Source organism: Ranitomeya variabilis, chromosome 7, assembly GCF_051348905.1.
Source record: "Ranitomeya variabilis isolate aRanVar5 chromosome 7, aRanVar5.hap1, whole genome shotgun sequence".
NCBI classification, from domain to species: Eukaryota; Metazoa; Chordata; class Amphibia; order Anura; family Dendrobatidae; genus Ranitomeya; species Ranitomeya variabilis.
In genome coordinates, this window is record NC_135238.1 from 119,969,521 (window position 1) to 119,989,402 (window position 19,882).

The following is a 19,882-nucleotide window of genomic DNA, read 5'->3' on the forward strand; positions in this document are numbered from 1 at the left end:
AACTTGAGCCAGCCCTACCCCCCCACAACTTTAGCCAAATGCCCCTCAATTTTCAATGCCTAACTATTATTATAAGGTAAATTAAGATTGACAAGCTTAAGTAACAAGAATTGATGTTTTTGGCATTAAAATGGGCACTGTAGGTGTTTTCCTGTCCTCCACTCAATGCCGACTTTGCTTCCCCTTTGACTTGCATTGGGTTTCGTGTTTCAGTCGGCTCCCCGACTTTTCACAATAATCGGCCGAATTCACCTGACCCGACTTTTGAGAAAGTCAGGTTTCGCGAAACCCGACTCGATCCTAAAAAAGTAAAAGTCGCTCAACTCTACGTCGTAGTTGTTCAGGCTGCTAGCGTGGCTGCAGCAAGTTTGTCCACTGCCACCCCTCTTCCGACCTTATCTCGCCTCCCGCTGCCAGATAAATACTCTGGTGATAGTAAATCTTGTAGAGGTGTCGTGAGCCAGTGCGCAATGCACCTCGAGCTCATGGCTGCACGTTTTCCCACAGCGTGGGCAAAAGTGGGATTCATTATATCTCTCCTGTTGGACAGGGCGTTGGAGTGGGCTACGCCGCTGTGGGAGCATGGCGATCATGTGGTGAAGAGTGCTCTGCTGTTCTTGAGCACTCTGAAACAGGTCTTTTTAGGACCTCGAGTCACCCATGATGCGGCGCTGCAACTGTTGGCATTGACTCAGGGCTCGTCCATGGTGAGCCATTTTTCCATCCACTTCCGGACTTTAACATCTGAGCTGGAGTAGTCGGATAAAACCCTCATCCCTGTATTTTGGAGGGGTCTGGATGACAGGTAAAGGATGCTTTGGCCACTAGGGAGATTCCCGCCACACTGGAGGAGCTAATAGCTGTGTATAGATCTTCGTTTTAATGAGCAAAGGTTGGAGCGAGCCCAGTGTAGGCAGAGGTTTCAGCTGGCTCCCACATTCGCCAAACCTTTGGGATCTCCGGTCCAGGCGCCCGAGTCACATGAAGCCATGGGGGTGTCACGAGTGGGATCTAAGTCCCGGACCGCTCGTGCACTCAAGGTATGTCATGTCTGCCGGCAGTCAGGACATCTTGCCTCCAGATGTTCCCAGCGGTTGGGAAAACGTCAGCGTCTAGTGGTTGTAGGAGGAGGTACACTAGACACGGCGATGTTTTCCTCCTAACTGTCCTTTAAGGGGGCAATTACTATAGGCTCATCGACTGTTTCGGTAGAGCTTTGAGAGGATTCTGGGGCGGAGGGCAATTTTATGTCATCTGCCTTCGCCCAATGACACGCAATACCCCTGTTGATACTCGCCAAACCAGTGACCGTACAAGTGGTGAATGGGTCGACACTGCCCTCACAGATAACACACCAGACCATCCCATCTACTCTATGTCGCCATCTCATCAGGAGATTATTTCTTTACTTGTCATTCCTGAGGGAATTGATGAGGTCCTGTTAGGGATTCCTTGGCTATGGTACCACTACCCTCATATAGAGTGGTCCACAGGCAGAATTTTTGGGATGGAGTGAATCTTGTGATGGTAAATGTCAGAGGGAGTGCGTTCAGGTTGCTACTACAGAGGTACCCGCAGATCTTTCCTCTCTCCCAAAGCAATATTGGCCCTATGCGGATGTGTTCTCCAAAAGGGCTGCGGAGACCCTCACCACCCCTATGACTGTCCTATTGATCTCTTGCCTGGTGCTGAGCCTCCCCAGGGTCGAGTGTACCTGTTATTTCTCCTGGAGACAGAGGCAATGTCTCAGTACATACAGGAGAATCTGGCAAGAGGATTCATTAGGAAGTCAGTGTCACCTGCAGGGGCTGGGTTCTTCTTCGTGCAGATTACAGGGGTCTTAATGCCATCACCGTTAAGAACAAGTACTCACTGCCCCTGATATCTGAGCTCTTTGATAGGCTTCGGGGAGCAAGGGTATTTACTAAACTAGATCTGCGGGGTGCTTACAACCTGATTCACATCTGTGAGGGGGACGAATGGAACACGGCTTTTCACACCAGGGATGGGCACTGTGAGTACCTGGTGATGCCCTTCGAGCTCTGTAATGCCCCAGCCGTTTTCCAAGACTTAGTGAACGATATCTTCCGGGATATACTCTCTACCTCAGTTGTAGTCTATCTGGATGATATTCTTATCTACTCTCCAGATATAGACTCCCATCGGAGAGATGTTTGCAAAGACTTCGACCTACTACGGGCAAACTCCCTCTATGCCAAGTTGGAGAAGTGTGTGTTTGAGCAGGAGTCTTTGCCTTCCCTGGGTTTTATCATCTAAGCCAAAGGATTGGCTATGGATCCTGCCAAGCTACAGGCTGTTATGGACTGGCAGGAACCCCATTCTCTCAAAGCCCTGCAGCGCTTTATGGGATTCATCAACTATTATCGCCAGTTCATTCCTCACTTCTCAACTTTGGTAGCTCCTCTGGTTGCCCTCACCAAAAAGGGGGCAAATCCCAAATTGCGGTCGGAGGAGGTCTCCAAGGCCTTCCTCTCTATTAAGTCCCATTTTGCTAGCTCTCCCATTCTACATCACCCCGATGTAGATAAGCCGTTTATAATGGAGGTGGATGCCACATCTGTCGGTGCAGGAGCAGCCCTCATCCAAAAGGATGCTCAAGGTTGGAAGCATCCTTGCTTCTTTTTCTCCAAGACTTTACACTCGCGAAGAGGAATTACTCCATCGGGGACAGTGAGTTGCTAGCTGTAAAGTTGTAGAAGAAACAAAAAAGGAACAGCACAGTATAATACTTATCTTCGGGTGCAAGGCCCCCAGGCAATCTATCCAGTGATTGTCCACACTTCATAAAATTCAAAAGAAGAAGCAGCACTCCATTGTTTCAGTGGGATAAAGTGCAGGATTCTAATCAACCCACATGTCTGGGCGACGTTTCGGCTACAAATGAGCCTTTCTCAAGCAGTGGGTGTATCTACATAATGTGTATTTATAGGTATCTTAACAATCCTTAATTATAGCTAATAATAATATACATTACAAAAATACATTCAATATTATTCAAAGTGCAACATTACATATTGGAATCAAAGTACATAAAGTGCATAAGTGCAAATGTGGTTAGTATCACATAAAACATATTATATTACTTATTGCTTCCTCAGATTATATCTTATGCTGCAGAACAAATCGCCAGGTTATTTATTATATTATGTTTACATTCACCCTGGAAGGCACATGTTAATCATGGAGGATGCCATCCTCACTATCCGGTGTTCTGCCTAACCTATTGCGCATGTCTGAGCGCATCATCAACAGAGAATGGATTACCAGCCAATAAACTACTTTTTGTGACATATTTAGACAGCGCATGCGCCTGTCCTCTCTGAGTGCCCATATTTGTTGTGGCATTTTGCTTATAATCCATTTTCTCCCATTATTTTTAACACAATAAGCAGTATGCACACACTTTAGAGTACGTTTTTAATATACAGCAAGCTCCTCCTAATGCAATATGTTAGTTACCATAAGAACCTGGTAAGTGTATAATCCCACCCTGACTCACCGGACGGCACCTTACTCAGGCTTACTTGTCTCCGGAAGTCACATAGAGTTCAGATGCTACAATTAACCCTTCCGGATCAAAATGTCACAAATGCAACCACTAAAAGTAGTAGCACCACCGTCTTGGTTATTCACTTGCACCTGTCCAATTGCTTGCACTTAAATAAAATATTTCTCAGAGTTTTCATTTATATATTTTATTTTTTATTGTTTTATTGTTCAGTATTTCATTCATATCAAAGAGAAATATCCAAAATCAACTATAATATATATTTACTAGGGAAAAAAAACCTATGTTACATTGGTGTTCACACTAAGAGAAAAATCTTTTTCATATAAAAATACAAAAAAATACAAAAATTTCTTTATATACAGTACAAACCAAAAGTTTGGACACACCTTCTCATTTAAAGATTTTTCTGTATTTTCATGACTATGAAAATTGTACATTCACACTGAAGGCATCAAAACTATGAATTAACACATGTGGAATTATATACTTAACAAAAAAGTGTGAAACAACTGAAATTACAGTATGTCCTATATTCTAGGTTCTTCAAAGTAGCCACCTTTTGCTTTGATGACTGCTTTGCACACTCTTGGCATTCTCTTGATGAGCTTCAAGAGGTAGTCAACAGAAATGGTCTTCCAACAATCTTGAAGGAGTTCCCAGAGATGCTTAGCACTTGGCCCCTTTGCCTTCACTCTGCGGTCCAGCTCACCTCAAACCATCTCGATTGGGTTCAGGCCTGGTGACTGTGGAGGTCAGGTCATCTGGTGTAGCACCCCATCACTCTCCATCTTGGTCAAATAGCGCTTACACAGCCTGGAGGTGTGTTTGGGGTCATTGTCCTGTTGAAAAATAAATGATGGTCCAACTAAACGCAAACCGGATGGAATAGCATGCCGCTGCAAGATGCTGTGGTAGCCATGCTGGTTCAGTATGCCTTCAATTTTGAATAAATCCCCAACAGTGTCACCAGCAAAGCACCCCCACGCCACCACACCTCCTCCTCCATGCTTCATGGTGGGAAGCAGGCATGTAGAGTTCCTCCGTTCACCTTTTCTGCGTCGCACAAAGACACCGTGGTTGGAACCAAAGATCCCAAATTTGGACTCATCAGACCAAAGCACAGATTTCCACTGGTCTAATGTCCATTCCTTTTGTTCTTTAGCCCAAACAAGTCTCTACTGCTTGTTGCCTGTCCTTAGCAGTGGTTTCCTAGCACCTATTTTACCATGAAGGCCTGCTGCACAAAGTCTCCTCTTAACCGTTGTTGTAGAGATGTGTCTGCTGCCAGAACTCTGTGTGGCATTGACCTAGTCTCTAATCTGAGCTGCTGTTAACCTGCGATTTCTGAGGCTGGTGACTCGGATAAACTTATCCTCAGAAGCAGAGGTGACTTTTGGTCTTCCTTTCCTGGGGCTGTCCTCATGTGAGCCAGTTTCTTTGTAGTGCTTGATGGTTTTTGCAACTGCACTTGGGGACACTTTCAAAGTTTTCCCAATTTTTCGGACTGAGTGACCTTCATTTCTGAAAGTAATGATGGCCACTCGTTTTTCTTTACTCAGCTGTTTTTTTCTTGCCATAATACAAATTCTAACAGTCTATTCAGTAGGACTATCAGCTGTGTATCCACCAGACTTCTGCACAACACAACTGATGGTCCCAACCCCATTTATAAGGCAAGAAATCCCACTTATTAAACCTGACAGGGCACACCTGTGAAGTGAAAACCATTTCCGGTGACTACCTCTTGAATCACATCAAGAGAATGCCAAGAGTGTGCAAAGCAGTCATCAAAGCAAAAGGTGGCTACTTTGAAGCATTTAAAACATAAGACATAATTTCAGTTGTTTTACAGTTTTTTGTTAAGTATGTAATTCCACATGTGTTCATTCATAGTTTTGATGCCTTCAGTGTGAATGTACAATTCTCATAGTCATGAAAATACAGATAAATCTTTAAATGAGAAGGTGTGTCCACATTTTTGGTCTGTACTGTATATATATAGAAAAAAAACGTTTTGAAAAATGTTTTTTTCGTCCTCCACATAACCACATATTCCCAGGGCTAGTGTCTTCCAATATTGTGCAGCCATACATCTAAAAAGCAAGTAGATAATTTAAAATTAGAGATATATAACATTATATCCTTCTTAAAAGTAACAATAAAATACAGAATTGTTACTCACAAGTCCTCATATTTCCTGTATGACAGGAAACATATACCTTATTCTAGATGACAGTATGTATCTTAAAATCTACGTTTAATTCCCTAGGTTTAAGGGTATTAAGCTCGTAGATCCATATAAGTTCCTTTTTCTTCAAAATCTGTTACCTCCTCTCCTCTGTATTCGGACTGCATCAATTATTTTACACTTGAGTTCTTTTTCAGAGTGATTACATTCAATGAAGTGTCTGGGGACTGGTAGGTCCATTCTCTTTTTCCTTATGGTATATCGGTGATGGTTCATTCTAATCTTAAATTCACAGGTTGTTTCACCGATATACCATAACTTACACGGACACATGAGCAGATAAATGACATATTCCGAGCTACATGTCAAATATTGTTTGATCTCGGAAGTTTTTTTGTTTCAGGGTGCTGGAACGTAGATCTCTTAATCATATGTACACAATTTACACAATTTAAGCATGGGAAATATCCTTTTTTGATCTTACCCATTAGTGTAACTTGGGTAATCTTTTTCATTGGTCCTATATTAGATTTAATCAAATAATCTCTGATATTTTTGTTTTTTCTATAATAGTACAATGGTGTAATCTCAAATTCTTTTATCCCTGGGAGACGTTATCCCAACATGCCCCAATGTTTTTTTATTATGTTGGCCACTTCCCTGCTTTCTTCAACATACAGTATGTTGTTACCAACGGAATCCGATTTAACTGTTTTGTTTTGTTACTCCTTGTTTATCTACTAATTAATTCCCTACTATCTTGTTTTAACACCTTCTCTTTAGTAGTTATCAATATACTCTTAGGGTATCCCCTATCCCGAAATTTGTTAATTAGGGAATCCATCACTACATCAACCTCTTCTCTATCTTGCACTATTCGCCATACTCTAAGTTACTGACTCAGTGGTATGGATTTCACCATACTGCGGGGGTGTTGACTATCATATTCACGTAAATTATTTTTGTCTGTTTCTTTCACAAAGAGAGTTGTATCTAACCTCCCCTCTTTTTGTTTGACCAACACATCCAGAAATTGTATCTCCGTTGTGGATGATACTAATGTGAATTTTATGGCTAAATCAATGGTATTAAGGAATTGAAGGAAATTATCCAATGCTACTTGGATGAGGAAGACATCGTCCACATAACTCCACCATACCAACACATGTTGGAAATGGTGAGATCTGTAGATGTAGTCCTCCTCTAGGATTTCCATTACCAGATTTGCATACGAGGGGGCCATATTGGTGCCCATTGTTGTTCCCTGTTTTTGTGTGTAAAAAACATCACCAAATAAAAAATAATTCTGTTTTAATATGATTTCTAAAAGTTTAAGCAAAAATATTTTACCTTCAACCGTATATTTTTCTAAATCCAACTTTTTTTCTACTGCATTTAAACCACTTTGATGGTCAATAGAAGTGCATAAAGATACTACGTCAAAAGATGCTAAAATTACCTCGTTGTCTAAATGTACTGCTTCCAACTTATTGAGAAAATCGGTTGTATCCTTTATGTATGATTTACCTCTTCTTACTATAACTATAGTATTAAATATTTTATCTAGAAAAATACCCATTTTATTGAAAATTGAGTTTACTCCTGAGATTATTGGACGCCCAGGAGGGTTATCCAAAGTTTTATGAATTTTAGCAGTTACATATAATACTGGAGTTTGAGGGGACTCAACTAATAGGTAGTCATGCAAGTCTTGATCTATAATAAATGATTCCAATGCTTGTTTTAAACACATCTTGATTTCTTTCATTATACTACATTTTGGATCTCCGTCCATTCTACAATATAAGCTCTCATCCTGCAGTTGTCTCATAATCTCGCTGACATACATTGACATGTCCATGATGACGACAGCGTCCCCCTTATCAGCGGGTTTAATAACGATGTCATCGTCATGGAAAAGCTCCTGCAATGCCAAAAACTATTCCTTTAAAATATTAGGATGTTTATACCCCCTCACAGCATTATCCCTCAATATCTCAATACCCATAAGGCTTGCTTTCTCAAATGCGTCAATTACTGCTGAATTGGTCGTTGGTATGAAAGTACTTTCCTTCCTCAACTCCACTGACTTCAAATCAAATTCACTGGTTTTGGTTCTCTTGGTAATGTCTAATGTTATATATCTCTAATTTTAAATGATCTACTTGCTTATTAGATGTATGGCTGCACAATATTGGAAGACACTAGCCCAGGGAATACATGTTTATGAGGAGGCCGAAAAAAACTTTTTTCCAAAAAAACCATATATATATATATATATATATATATATATATATATATATATATATATATATATTTTTTTTTTTTTTTTGTATTTTTATATGAAAAAGATTTTTTTCTAAGTGTCAACACGAATGTAATATAGGTTTTTTTTTCCCCTAGTAAATATATATTATAGTTGATTTTAGTTATTTCTCTTTCAAATGAATGGATTACTGAACAATAAAACAATAAAAAATAAAATATATAAATTAAAACTCTGAGAAATATTTCATTTAAGTGAAAGCAATTGGACAGGTGCAAGTGAATAACCAGGACGGTGGTGTTACTACCTTTAGTGGTTGCATTTGTGACATTTTGATCTGGAAGGGTTAATTGTAACATCTGAATGCTATGTGACTCCCGGAGACAGCCTGAGTAAGGTGCCGTCCGGTGAGTCAGGGTGGGATTATACACTTACCAGGTTCTTATGGTAACTAACATATTGCATTAGGAGGAGCTTGCTATATATTAAAAACGGACTCTAAAGTGTGTGGATACTGCTTATTGCGTTAAAAATAATGGGAGAAAACGGATTATAAGCAAAATGCCACAACAAATATGGCCACTCAGCGAGGACAGGCGCATGCGCTGTCTAAATATATATATAATTGGCTGGTAATCCATTCTCTGTTGATGATGCGCTCAGACATGCGTAAAAGGTTAGGCAGAACGCCGGATAGTGAGGATGGCATCCTCCATGATTAACATGTGCCTTCCAGGGTGAGTGTAAACATAATAGTCATGAAAATACAGAAAAATCGTTAAATGAGAAGGTGTGTCCAAACTTTTGGTCTGTACTGTATATAAAAAACAAAAATTGTATTTTTTGTATTTTTATATGAAAAAGATTTTTCTCTTGGTGTGAACACCAATGTAACATAGGGTTTTTTCCCTAGTAAATATATATTATAGTTGATTTTGGATATTTCTCTTTGATATGAATGGATTACTTAACATGTGCCTTCCAGGGTGAATGTAAACATAATATAATAAATAACATGGCGATTTGTTCTGCAGCATAAGATATAATCTGAGGAAGCTATAAGTAATATAATATGTTTTATGTGATACTAAGCACATTTGCACTTATGCATTTTATGTACTTTGATCCCAATATGTAATGTTGCACTTTGAATAATATTGAATGCACTTTTGTAATGTATATTATTATTAGCTATAATTAAGGATGGTTAAGATACCTATAAATACACATTATGTAGATACACCCACTGCTTGAGAAAGGCTCATTTGTAGCCAAAACGTCGCCCAGACATGTGGGTTGATTAAAATCCTGCACTTTATCCTACTGAAACAATGGAGTGCTGCCTCTTCTTTTGAATTTTATGAAGTGTGGACAATCACTGGACAGATTGCCTGGGGGCCTTGCACCCGAAGATAAGTATTATACTGTGCTGTTCCTTTTTTCTTTCTATACCGAAGTCTGGAAATCATTGCACAGCAAAGTGTTTTATATTTTTTAGTATACTTAACATCCTTAAGCCATTTTTTGGAAACATGGATGAGTATACCATGGAACCAGGAGTCTTCAATTATACTGTAGAAGACGGGGAACGCATACTAAATAATATTGAGGGGGATGCTGTTATGATCCGGTGACCTTGGAGCCGCATGAGTCTTTCTCAGGAGAAGGTGGAACCTGTACTGACCGCAAACCCTAAACTGACACCGCAACTAGAAGTAGCCGTGGGGTGTACCTAACACATCCTAGACACCTCGACACAGCCGGAGGACTAAATACCCCTATAGATGGAAATGGGAATTCTATCTTGCCTCAGAGCAGAACCCCAAAGGATAGGCAGCCCCCCCACAAATATTGACTGTGAGTATAAGAGGAAAGACAAACGCAGGCAGAAATCAGGATTTAGCAAAAGAGGCCATGCTAGCTAAATAGGAAAGGATAGGACAGAATACTAAGCGGTCAGTATTAAAACCCTAAAAATATCCACAGCAGATAGTACAAAAAAAATTCCACCATCTAACTAAAGATATGGAATGTATCTCTGCATCTCCTGAGAATCCAACTTGACTGAAAGTGTTGTGAATTAGACTTTTTTGGCTCCCTCTTGTGGTCACTAGTGATATGACTCTGGGATTGTCTTTCCTCAGTTTGGCACCCACCTGGGTCGTTAGTCCAGGGGTGTTGCTATATAAACTTCTTGGATTCTCAGTCCAGTGCCTGGCATCGTTGTAATCAGTTCCTTTCTGTTTGCTCCTGTCTGCTGGTCCTGGATCTTGCAAAATTAAGCTAAGTCTTGCTTCCTTGTTTTTTGGTTATTTGCATTGCTATTATTTTGGTCCAGCTTGTACCAAATGTGATTCCTGATTCTGCTGGAAGCTCTAGGGGGCTGGTGTTCTCCCCCCGGGCCGTTAGACGGTTCGGGGGTTCTTGAATATCCAGCGTGGAAATTTTGATAGGGTTTTTGCTGACCGTATAAGTCATCTTACTATATTCTGCTATTAGTCAGTGGGCCTCTCTTTGCTAAATATCTAGTTCATTCTTACGTTTGTCTTTTCTCTTTACCTCACCGTTATTATTTGTTGGGGGCTTGTATCCAACTTTTGGGGTCTTTTCTCTGGAGGCAAGAAAGGTCTTTCTTTTCCCTTCTAGGGTTAGTTAGTTCTCCGGCTGGCGCGAGACGTCTAGAACCAACGTAGGCACGTTCCCCGGCTGCTGCTATTTGTGGTGTTAGGATTAGATATATGGTCAGCCCAGTTACCACTGCCCTATGAGCTGGTTTTTTGTGTTTGCAGACTTGGTATGTATTTTTGAGACCCTCTGCCATTGGGGTCATAACAGTATGCCAGGCCAAGATGGAATGTTTAATGCATTGCAGAAGTGGGATTACAAGAAAGGAAAGTCTGAGTTTTTTTTTTTTTTTCTTTCCTCTCTTTTTTCCTCCCCTTTACCTCTGAGTGGCTTGTGCTTGCTGCAGACATGAATGTCCAGACTTTGATTACAAGTGTGGATCAGCTTGCTGCTCGTGTGCAGGGTATACAAGATTTTGTTACCAGTAGTCCTATGTCTGAACCTAAAATACCTATTCCTGAGCTGTTCTCTGGAGACCGATTTAAGTTTAGGAATTTCAGGAATAATTGTAAATTGTTTCTATCTCTGAGACCCCGTTCACCTGGAGATTCAGCTCAGCAAGTAAAAATTGTTATCTCTTTCTTACGGGGCGACCCTCAGGATTGGGCCTTCTCGCTAGCGCCAGGAGATCCGGCATTGGCAAATGTTGATGCGTTTTTTTCTGGCGCTCGGATTGCTTTACGAGGAACCCAATCTTGAAATTCAGGAAGAAAAAGCCTTGTTGGCTATTTCTCAGGGGCAGGATGAAGCTGAAGTGTATTGCCAAAAATTTCGGAAATGGTCCGTGCTTACTCAGTGGAATGAGTGTGCTCTGGCCGCAAATTTCAGAAATGGCCTTTCTGAAGGCATTAAGAATGTGATGGTGGGTTTCTCCATTTCTACAGGTCTGAATGATTCCATGGCGCTGGCTATTCAAATTGACCGGCGTTTGTGGGAGCGCAAAGCCGCGAATCCTCTGGTGGTGTTGTCTGAACAAACACCTGATTTAATGCAATGTGATAGAATTCAGACTAGAAATGAACGGAAAAATCATAGACGTCAGAATGGGTTGTGTTTTTACTGTGATGATTCTACACATGTTATATCAGCATGCTCTAAACACCTAACTAGGGTTGTTAGTCCTGTCGCCATTGGTAATTTGCAACCTAAATTTATTTTGTCTGTGACTTTAATTTGCTCATTGTCCTCCTACCCTGTTATGGCGTTTGTGGATTCAGGTGCTGCCCTGAGTCTTATGGATCTGTCGTTTGCCAAGCGTTGTGGTTTTGTTCTTTCTTGAGCCATTGGTAAATCCTATCCCTCTTAGAGGTATTGATGCTACGCCATTGGCGGAAAATAAACCCCAGTTTTGGACACAGGTAACCATGTGCATGACTCCTGAACATCGGGAGGTGATTCGTTTTCTTGTTCTGCATAAAATGCATGATTTGGTCGTTTTGGGTCTGCCATGGTTACAGACCCATAATCCAGTCTTGGATTGGAAGGCAATGTCTGTGTCAAGTTGGGGCTGTCAGGGAATTCATGGTGACTCCCCGCCGGTGTCTATTGCTTCCTCTACTCCTTCGGAAGTTCCTGAGTATTTGTCTGATTACCAGGATGTATTCAGCGAGTCCAGCTCCAGTGCTCTTCCTCCTCATAGGGACTGTGACTGCGCTATAGATTTGATTCCAGGTAGTAAATTTCCTAAGGGAAGATTATTTAATCTGTCTGTACCTGAGCATACCGCAATGCGTTCGTATATCAAGGAATCTCTGGAGAAGGGGCATATCCGTCCATCCTCTTCCCCTCTTGGTGCGGGATTCTTTTTTGTGGCCAAGAAGGACGGATCTTTGAGACCTTGTATTGACTATCGGCATCTGAATAAAATCACTGTTAAATTTCAGTATCCTTTGCCTCTGTTGTCGGACTTGTTTGCCCAGATTAAAGGTGCCAAGTGGTTCACCAAGATAGATCTTCGTGGTGCGTACAACCTTGTGCGCATTAAGCAAGGAGATGAATGGAAAACTGCATTTAATACGCCCGAAGGTCATTTTGAGTACTTGGTGATGCCTTTCGGGCTCTCTAATGCTCCTTCAGTGTTTCAGTCCTTTATGCATGATATTTTCCGGAAGTATCTGGATAAATTTATGATTGTTTATCTGGATGATATTCTGTTTTTTTCTGATGATTGGGACTCGCATGTAGAGCAGGTCAGGATGGTGTTTCAGGTTTTGCGTGAGAATGCTTTGTTTGTTAAAGGCTCAAAGTGTCTCTTTGGAGTACAGAACGTTCCCTTTTTGGGTTTTATTTTTTCCCCTTCTGCGGTGGAGATGGACCCAGTCAAGGTCCGAGCTATTCATGATTGGACTCAACCCACGTCAGTTAAGAGTCTTCAGAAGTTCTTGGGTTTTGCTAACTTCTACCGTCGTTTTATCGCTAATTTTTCTAGTGTTGTTAAACCTTTGACGTATATGACCAAGAAAGGTTCTGATGTTGCTAACTGGGCTCCTGCAGCCGTGGAAGCTTTTCAAGAGTTGAAGCGCCGGTTTACTTCAGCGCCTGTTTTGTGCCAGCCTGATGTCTCACTTCCCTTTCAGGTTGAAGTGGATGCTTCTGAGATTGGGGCAGGGGCCGTTTTGTCGCAGAGAGGCCCTGGTTGCTCTGTAATGAGACCATGTGCTTTCTTCTCTAGGAAGTTTTCGCCTGCTGAGCAGAATTATGATGTTGGCAATCGGGAGTTGCTGGCCATGAAGTGGGCATTTGAGGAGTGGCGTCATTGGCTCGAGGGTGCTAAGCATCGTGTGGTGGTCTTGACTGATCACAAGAATCTGATGTATCTCGAGTCTGCTAAACGCCTGAATCCTAGACAGGCCCGTTGGTCATTGTTTTTCTCCCGTTTTGACTTTGTGGTCTCGTATTTACCAGGTTCAAAGAATGTGAAGGCTGATGCTCTTTCAAGGAGCTTTGTGCCTGACTCTCCTGGAGTCGCAGAACCAGTTGGTATTCTTAAAGAGGGAGTAATCTTGTCAGCCATTTCTCCGGATTTGCGACGTGTGTTGCAGAGATTTCAGGCTGGTAGACCTGACTCTTGTCCACCTGACAGACTGTTTGTTCCTGATAAGTGGACCAGCAGAGTCATTTCCGAGGTTCATTCCTTGGTGTTGGCAGGGCATCCGGGAATTTTTGGCACCAGAGATCTGGTGGCTAGGTCCTTTTGGTGGCCTTCCTTGTCACGGGATGTGCGGTCATTTGTGCAGTCCTGTGGGACTTGTGCTCGGGCTAAGCCTTGCTGTTCTCGTGCCAGCGGCTTGCTCTTGCCCTTGCCTGTCCCAAAGAGGCCTTGGACACACATTTCCATGGATTTCATTTCAGATCTTCCGGTGTCTCAAGGTATGTCTGTCATCTGGGTGATATGTGATCGCTTTTCCAAGATGGTCCATTTGGTATCTTTGCCTAAACTGTCTTCCTCTTCCGATCTGGTTCCCTTGTTCTTTCAGAATGTGGTTCGTTTACACAGCATTCCTGAGAATATCGTGTCTGACAGAGGATCCCAGTTTGTTTCCAGGTTCTGGCGATCCTTTTGTGCTAAGATGGGCATTGATTTGTCGTTTTCGTCTGCCTTTCATCCTCAAACTAATGGACAAACGGAGCGAACTAATCAGACTCTGGAGGCTTATTTGAGGTGTTTTGTTTCTGCAGATCAGGATGATTGGGTGACCTTCTTGCCATTGGCTGAGTTTGCCCTTAATAATCGGGCTAGTTCCGCTACCTTGGTTTCACCATTTTTTTGCAACTCTGGTTTCCATCCTCGTTTTTCCTCGGGACATGTGGAGCCTTCTGACTGTCCTGGGGTAGATTCCGTGGTGGATAGGTTGCAGCAGATCTGGAATCATGTGGTGGACAACTTGAAGTTGTCACAGGAGAAGGCTCAGCGTTTTGCCAACCGCCGCCGCGGTGTGGGTCCCCGACTTCGTGTTGGGGATTTGGTATGGCTGTCTTCTCGATTTGTTCCTATGAAGGTCTCCTCTCCTAAATTTAAGACTCGCTTCATCGGTCCTTACAAGATATTGGAAATCCTTAATCCTGTGTCCTTTCGCTTGGATCTTCCGGTGTCGTTTGCCATTCACAACGTGTTCCATAGGTCTTTGTTGCGGCGGTACGTTGTACCTGTGGTTCCTTCTGTTGAGCCTCCTGCTCCGGTGTTGGTTGAGGGAGAGTTGGAGTACGTGGTGGAGAAGATCTTGAATTCTCGTCTCTCCAGGCGGAGGCTTCAGTATCTGGTCAAGTGGAAGGGCTATGGTCAGGAGGATAATTCCTGGGTGGTTGCCTCTGATATGCATGCGGCCGATTTAGTTCGTGCCTTTCACGCTGCTCATCCTGATCGCCCTGGTGGTCTTGGTGAGGGTTCGGTGACCCCTCCTTAAAGGGGGGGTACTGTTGTGAATTAGACTTTTTTGGCTCCCTCTTGTGGTCACTAGTGATATGACTCTGGGATTGTCTTTCCTCAGTTTGGCACCCACCTGGGTCGTTAGTCCAGGGGTGTTGCTATATACACTTCTTGGATTCTCAGTCCAGTGCCTGGCATCGTTGTAATCAGTTCCTTTCTGTTTGCTCCTGTCTGCTGGTCCTGGATCTTGCAAAATTAAGCTAAGTCTTGCTTCCTTGTTTTTTGGTTATTTGCATTGCTATTATTTTTTGTCCAGCTTGTACCAAATGTGATTCCTGATTCTGCTGGAAGCTCTAGGGGGCTGGTGTTCTCCCCCCGGGCCGTTAGACGGTTCGGGGGTTCTTGAATATCCAGCGTGGAAATTTTGATAGGGTTTTTGCTGACCGTATAAGTCATCTTACTATATTCTGCTATTAGTCAGTGGGCCTCTCTTTGCTAAATATCTAGTTCATTCTTACGTTTGTCTTTTCTCCTTACCTCACCGTTATTATTTGTTGGGGGCTTGTATCCAACTTTTGGGGTCTTTTCTCTGGAGGCAAGAAAGGTCTTTCTTTTCCCTTCTAGGGTTAGTTAGTTCTCCGGCTGGCGCGAGACGTCTAGAACCAACGTAGGCACGTTCCCCGGCTGCTGCTATTTGTGGTGTTAGGATTAGATATATGGTCAGCCCAGTTACCACTGCCCTATGAGCTGGTTTTTTGTGTTTGCAGACTTGGTATGTATTTTTGAGACCCTCTGCCATTGGAGTCATAACATGAAAGTATCCAAACACAGTCTAAGCTGGACAAGAAAAAACAATGAATAGCACTGAATTGTAATGCACACCGCATGTGTGCAGCAGAAACAAAACCAGACACTTATCTTGGCTGATTTGGCAGCAGGGCAGCAGGAACCAGACAGAGATGCATAACCTCCAAGAACAATGGACAACTGGCAAGGGCTAATGAATCCTGCACACCTAAATACCTGTTATGGTTCTCAATGGCAAGAGAACATAGCCCAGCAAACATGAGTACTAGCTCTTGGAAGGATGGAAACTAAACTGACCATGAACTAAACCTGCCGCACAACTAACAGTAGCCGGGTAGCGTTGCCTACGTTTTTATCCCTAGAGGCCCAGCGCCGGCCGGAGGACTAACTAATCCTGGCAGAGGAAAATATAGTCCTGGCTCACCTCTAGAGAAATTTCCCCGATAGGCAGACAGAGGCCCCCACATATATTGGCGGTGATTTTAGATGAAATGACAAACGTAGTATGAAAATAGGTTTAGCAAAATTGAGGTCCGCTTACTAGATAGCAGGAAGACAGAAAGGGCACTTTCATGGTCAGCTGAAAACCCTATCAAAATACCATCCTGAAATTACTTTAAGACTCTAGTATTAACTCATAACATCAGAGTGGCAATTTCAGATCACAAGAGCTTTCCAGACACAGAAACGAAACTACAGCTGTGAACTGGAACAAAATGCAAAAACAAACGAGGACTAAAGTCCAACTTAGCTGGGAGTTGTCTAGCAGCAGGAACATGCACAGAAAGGCTTCTGATTACAATGTTGACCGGCATGGAAGTGACAGAGGAGCAAGGTTAAATAGCGACTCCCACATCCTGATGGAAACAGGTGAACAGAGGGGATGATGCACACCAGTTCAATTCCACCAGTGGCCACCGGGGGAGCCCAAAATCCAATTTCACAACAAATACCGCAGTCAGAGCTGCAATCAGCAGGAACACCTGCCCAGGATTGCAACCCAGGGACAACTGCATTACCACCAGCAACCACCGGGGGGAACCCAAGAGCACAATTCACAACCGGCGGCTGAAGTTTTAGCCTACTTTCTAAAATGGGCAGACAGGTGGCATACTTTCATTAGCAGATCTGGCAGATCTGGGTAGCTTTTGAGAAAACATTGAACGACGAGGTTAAGCACATGGGCCAGGCAAGGTACTTGTGTGAGCTCACCTTGCCTCAGTGCCGCCAACAGGTTCCGGCAATTGTTACACATGACCAGGCCTTGCTGTAGGTTCAGCAGTGTCTTCCAAAAATCTGACTGCTCTTTCAGCGCTGTCCACAACTATTCAGCATTGTGCAGTTTGTCACCTAAGCAGATTAGCTTCAGCACAGCCTGTTGTCGCTTTTCTGAGGCAGTGCTGCAGTGCTTCCAGCTTCTGACTGATGTGCTCATTTCAGAGATGGATTCTGAAGAGGATGAGGAGGAGGAGGTGCAGGAGCTGTAGACTGTGGGGGCAGCCTAATTGATGTGTGGCCCACAATCCTCGGCATGGTGATGATGTATTCCATCCCAAGGTATGACTGGGTCAGGGCTTCCACTGTGTTAACCCAGTGTGCCATCAGTGAGATGTGCCATACCTGCCCACGAGCACTTATCTATGTGTCCATGGTTAGGTGGACTTTCCCAGTAACAGCATTGTTGAGGGCACGGGTAATGTTGTGGGACACATGCTGGCGTAATGCCAATACCGCACACTGGAAGAAATAGTGGCGAATGGGGATCGAGTACCTTGGAATGGCTGCTGTCATAAGGTTGAGGAAAGATTCTGTCTCAAGGAGCCTGAAGGGCAACATTTCGAGTGCAAGCAGACAAGAAATGTTAGAATTTAGTACTGTGGCTTTTGGGGCACTGGCTGGGTATTTCCGCTTGCATTCCAATGACTGGGCTATAGACAACTGAAGGCTGCGCTGGGACAAGGACACGGACAGGCTTGGTGATGGTGCTGGTTGACTGTGGGCAACAACAGGTGCAGGGCACAAGGCATCTTCATATGCATGGTGAACTGGGGATTGGCTTCTACGCAAAACAGTGGAAGAAGCAGTGGTGTCACCTGCAGACAATGTTCCTGGAGTTCGGCCCACAAAGTTGGGTGCTTTGCTGCCATGTGCCTGATCATGCTGGTGGTGGTCAGACTGGTAGTTTTGCTACCCTTGCTGATGCGGGCAGCACCACCTTGTCTTCCACATCCGCACCCTGCTTCTAGTCCTGACTCTCTGGCAATTGTGTCTCATCATCATCCGCCTCTTGTGACAATTTCCCACCATCGTCTTCATGTGACCGTGGCTGTTGAAATCTTTTTGCATCGCAACATGCGATCTCCTCTGGCCCCACTTCAAGTTGACCGGCCGAGAGTCCGGAATCTTTGAAGGGAAAACTGAACAGCTCTTTTGGCTTTCCAAGTGTGGGATCACTTGTCTCAGGGCACTTGGCATGGTTGGAGGAAGGAGAATCAGGGTAAGTAATATGCGATCCACACTCACGGCTACTCAGACTTGACCGTGTGGAATATGTGGTGGTTAGGGTTGAGCGACTTTCATTTTTTTAAGATCGAGTAGGGTTTTGGGAAACCCGATTTTGTCCAGAGTCGAGTCGAGTGCAGTCGGCCGATTATCGCTAAAAGTCGGGGATCGACCGAAACACGAAACCCAATGCAAGTCAATGGGGAAGCATAGTCGGCAGTGAGTGGAGGCCAGGAAAACACCTACAGTGCCCATTTTAATGCCAAAAACATCCATTCTTGTTTCTGAAGCTTGCCAATCTTAATTAACTGTATAATAATAGTTGGGCATAGGGAATTGGGTGAAAGTTGTGGGGGGAGTAGGGCTGGCTCAAGTTTTTCGTGGGCCCAGGAAATGCGGACTACGTCACGGCGGTGTTGCAGGGAAAGGTAAGTATTTAAAAGTTGCAAGTGCTGTGATCCTGAGCAAGCAGGGGGGGGGCCCACTCGTTCGCATTGCCACTGGCACAGGGCCCCTCAAAGTACGGCGGTGTGTTTGCATGGCGGGGGCGCCTCCCACCAGCAGCGACACTTTTGCGTACTCTGAGGGGCCCTGTGCCAGTGACGTCGCCAACGAGTATGCCCCCCCACCTGATGAAGGAACCTGCACTTTCATCTGCACCTTCCTCTTTGTCCCTGTGTAAGGTGGTATAACATGCGGGAAGGGGAACCTTACTTTCAGCAGGGACAGATTCTGGCTGTGTAGAGTACAAGGGGAATGTAGTGGTCTAGGTCAATGTACCAGCAGACTCATTTAGCAGTGGCTGGGCAATGGGCAGGATGAGGAGGAAACAGATATAGGGCCAAAGAATAAAGTAGGCTACATGCAGTTCAAAATTGGTAACAGGACTAAACAGGCGGCATTGCTTTGTTCAGTGGAGTAGCAAACCCAAGAGCAGCAGACACTGTTTCAAGGGCCTAACCACACTAGTAGGCCAAATGCAGTTTAATATCTGATAGTATAGGGCGAAAGCCAGAATGTGGAAGCTCAGCTTTGTTCAGTTGAGGACAACACCAGGGAGGGGCAGACACCTTTAGTAGGCCGGAAAAGCCTATTGCATTTTTTAAAATGGTAATTTGGAGCAGAAGGTTGAAGCTCAGCTTTATTTACTTGAGGGCAACACCAGGGAGGGGCAGAAGCCGTTAGTAGGCCCTAACCACCATTTTTTTTTTTTAAACCACATAATGAGAGCCGGAAGGTTGAAGCTCAGCTTTATTTAGTTGAGGACAACACCAGGGAGGGGCACACAGACAGACACCTTTAGTAGGCCTGAAAAGCCTATTGCATTTTTCAAAATGGTAATTTGGAGCAGAAGGTTGAAGCTCAGCTTTATTTAGTTGAGGGCAACACCAGGGAGGGGCAGAAGCCGTTAGTAGGCCCTAACCACCATTTTTTTTTTAAAACCACATAATGAGAGCCGGAAGGTTGAAGCTCAGCTTTATTTAGTTGAGGACAACACCAGGGAGGGGCAGAAGCCGTTAGTAGGCCCTAACCACCATTTTTTTTTTTTAAACCACATAATGAGAGCCGGAAGGTTGAAGCTCAGCTTTATTTAGT